This window comes from Pteropus vampyrus, unplaced genomic scaffold, assembly GCF_000151845.1.
Source record: "Pteropus vampyrus isolate Shadow unplaced genomic scaffold, Pvam_2.0 Scaffold242, whole genome shotgun sequence".
Taxonomy (NCBI): domain Eukaryota; kingdom Metazoa; phylum Chordata; class Mammalia; order Chiroptera; family Pteropodidae; genus Pteropus; species Pteropus vampyrus.
Window position 1 is genome coordinate 1,022,903 of NW_011889023.1, and position 4,120 is coordinate 1,027,022.

A 4,120-nucleotide genomic window follows, 5' to 3' on the forward strand; every position below is an offset into this window, starting at 1 on the left:
AAAGGGCTTATCTCTGGAATACACCAAGAGTTAAGAATGTGATTCTCCCACATCCAGAGGAAACCACCACTTTCTTGGGTATTTTGTCCAAAGACATAGAGCAAGAGGCTTGGCTGTAAGAAGTGGGGTGGAAAGAGAAGATGAGACTGGGGGGTCCTGGGCCAGATCTGGAGGAACAGGGAAGGGGAGGGGTACAGAAATATGTAGAATCTGGGATTTCCCTCTTCAATATTTTTAATGCCCTTGCCCCCACCCCATGATATATGAACTCACCTAAAACTCCTGTCCCAAGACTGCCTCTGATACATCAAAGGATTGGTGTTGAATATGGGGACTCAGGCAGCAATGAGCCTTCAGCAGCAAAAGGAAAGAGCAAGTACAAACCAGGGGCTGTTGGGGAGGAGAGTTTTGCAGCCACAGGTGGAGGGGGAAATTGTGGAAATCATTCACATATAAAGGAAATGGACTATGTAAGTGCAGAAATCTATGCCTGCATCCATTTGCTTTCTTTGTCGAAAATTTTGAAAAATAATACCAATGATTTCGTGCAAAAAGCTAGTATTTATTTCAAACCTGGCAATTAATATGTAAAAATTTAATGTTATTAACACTTGCTATAGTTTCCCAGAAAGTCATAATTGATTTTTATAATCATTTATTCAATTTAGTCTAATAGGCAAATATGAAAACCTTGGGCTTATAAGCATTTTGACTAGTTTGCAAAATTATTCCCAACCTTTCTTCTTGCTGCTTTCCTATGAAGCTTCATAAACAGAAATCTGGAAGGAGAATTTTAGAGCCTTTGATTTTTTTTAAACGAAATCTTGTTAGTGTTTAATTAACCTTACCCCTGGAAAGCTCTTCCTTAGGATTAAGTTGAATCCTTTATGCTTTAATTATCATTCATTTTCTTTAGTTCTACTTTCAGTAGAAATGGAAATTTCCTGATTATATTCCTTCCTAAAAGAATCCTGCCATTCCACTGGAAACTAGAAGATGGCTGATATATTCTTCTTTTGCTTTTTTGGTGGTGTGGTGTGGGGGAAAAAGAGGGTGTCAGGCCCAGAGTTGAATCCCAGAGCCTTCCAGGGACCGTGACCATGACCATAACTGTGACCATGCAACCTTGGAGAAGTTACTTAGTCTCTCCAAGCTTCATTTTTCATATCACTTTTGACTTCCCTCATAGCATCATAATGAAAATAATTTATGTGAAATTTCTAACCTATAACCAATATTTTCTTGCCTCTTCTATGTTAAAATTTCTCCTTTAAAAGTTTTATTTTTTTCTGCCTTTTTATATTTTAGAGGTAGCAGCCTTGGCCAGGGATAGAGCTAGAACTCAAAAGTCCTAAAGTGAGAATACTGGTCCTGACTCAATTCCCCAGTCACTGGCCATGTGGCCTTTGGTTGGTCATTTAGTCACTGGTATGACTCCAAGTCCTCAGCTGAAAGGCCTAAACACCAGTGTGGTATAATGGGAAAAAATATATTGGTCTTTGTCTCTGGTTCCTGGCATAGAACTAAAATTTTTGGAATTTCCTGAGTGATAAGGGTGATAGGACTGTCTTTTGTCCAAACGAGACTTGTCTGGGACCCTTGATGGCTTCAGAATGAGGACTGGTCACCAGAAAGACCAAGCCTTGATGAGAGGCCTGGAACTTTCATCCCCAGCTCCCAACTTCCAGGGAGGGAAGCTGGGCTAGAGATTGAGGTGATCACCTATGGCCAATGGCTTAATCAATCATATCTAGTAATGAAACCAACATAAAAATCCTAAATAGTAGAATTTGGGGAGCTTTCAAGTTGGTGGACACAGTCATGTGCCAGGGGGATGACACACCTCCACCCTACTGGGGACTGACTGTTGAGCTCTGGACCCTTCTGGACCTCACCCTATGTACCTCTTCATTGAGCCATTTATTTACATCCTTTATCATGAACTGGTGTGCATAAGTAAAGTGGCTCTTCCTGAGTCCTGTGAGCTATTTCAGCAAATTACCTGAGGCGGGTATTGTGGGGACCTCCAATTTATAGCTTGTTGGTCAGAAGTACAAATGACCTGATACTTGCTACTGGCATCTGAAGTGAGAGCTATCTTGTGAGGCTAAGCCCTTAAACCTGTGGAGTCTAACTCCACAGGTTAAGACTTGAATTCAATTGTAAGACATCTAGTTGGTATCAGAGAATTAGAATATCAGTTGGTGTGGGGAAACAAAACAAAACAAAAAAGCTTTCATTTGGTGTCATAAAGAACCTGAGAAACAGCATTTAAAGCACACGGCCTGGAGTCAATGTTTGGGTTGGAATCTTTACTTCTCTATTGTATTATCTATTGCTGCATAACAAATTACCAGGACTTAGCAGTGTAAAACAATACCTATTTATTATTTCAACATTTCCATGGGTCAGGAGTCCAGACATGGTTTAGCTGGATTCTCTGCTCAGAGGCTCAGAAGGCTGCAATCAAGGCCAGCCTTGAGTCCTTATCTAGGCTCAGGGTCTTCTGAACTCATATAGTTCTTGACAGAATTTATTTTCTTGCGACTATAGAACTTATTTCTTTAAGACTAGCAGGAAAAGGGGAGTCTCTGCTGCTTTTAGTCTCTAATCCTGGAGGAAGCCTAAGATCTCTTATAAAGAACTCACTTGATTACTTCAGACCCACCCAGGATAATCTCCCTTTTGATTAACTGAAAGTATACTCATTAGGGATCTTAATCACAAGGCAAAATCCCTTCACCTTTTCCATATGAAGTAACATTCATGGGAGTGATATCCTATCACATTTGCTATATTCTGTTGGCTAATACAGATGGTCTGATGGTCTTTTTCTTCTGTGTAAGTTTTGACAGATTGTGTCTTTCAATTGGTCAATTTCATTTAAGTTATCAAATTTGTGAGCACAGAGTTGTCCATAGCATTCCTTTATTATCCTTTTAATAGTCATGAGATCTAGAGTGATGTCCCCGCTTTTATTTATGATATTAGTCATTTGTATTCTCTCTTTTTTTCTTAGCCTGGCTAGAGGCTTATTGATTTAATGATCTTTTCAAACAAACAGCTTTTAGTTTTGCTGATTTTTTTCTATTGATTTCCTGTTCATAATTTCATTGATTTCTGCTCTAATTTTTATTATTTATTTTCTTCACCTTACTTTGAATTTAATTTGCTCTTGTTTTTCTAGTTTCCTGAGGTAGAAACTTAGATTTTTGATTTTTAGATCTTCCTTTTTTACAAATGTATGCATTCAGTGCTATAAATTTCCCTGTAGGCACTGCTTTTGCTACATCCCACAAATTTTGATAAGTTGTGTTTCATTTTCATTTAGTTCAAAGCATTTTAAAATTTATCTTGAGATTTTCTTCTTTGACCCATGTGATGTTGTTATAACTCCAGCTATTTTGGAGTTTCCAGTTATCTTTCTATTATTGATTTCTGGTTTAATTCCACTGCAGTCTAAGAGCAAACATCATGTGATTTCTATTCTTTTAAATTTGTTAAGTTTTGAAACAACTCTAAAAGGTCAACTGGTCAAATGGGCAGGTATGCTTTATGGCCCAGAATGTGGGCCCAAACCTAACATCTTGCAGTATTTTTGGTGTATTTTATGATCCAGAATGTGGTACCTTGGTGAATGTTACATGTGAGCTTGAGAAGAAATGTGTATTCTGCTGTTGTTGGGTAAAGCAGTCTATAGATGTCAATTATATTCAGTTGATTTACGGTATTGTTAAGTCCAGCTATGTCCTTACTGATTTTTTGCCTGCTGGATATGCCCATTTCTAAGAAAGAAATGTTAAAGTTTCTAACTATGATAGTGAATTCATTTGTTGTTGTTGTTGTTGTTGTTGTTGTTGTTATTTTTTGGGGTTTTTTTTGCAGTTCTATCAGTTTTTGCCTCGTGAAGTTCAATGCTCTGTTGTTAAGCACATACACATTACAAATTTTTATGTCTTCTTGGAGAATTGACCCCTTTATCATTATGTAATGCCCTTCTTTATCCCATATTCTGTTGATAAGAAGCAAGTTACCAACACACAGGGGTAGTTATTACACAGAGCATGATTTGTTGGGGGGTCACCTTAGAGTGTGTCCACCACATCTACGTCCTGATAGT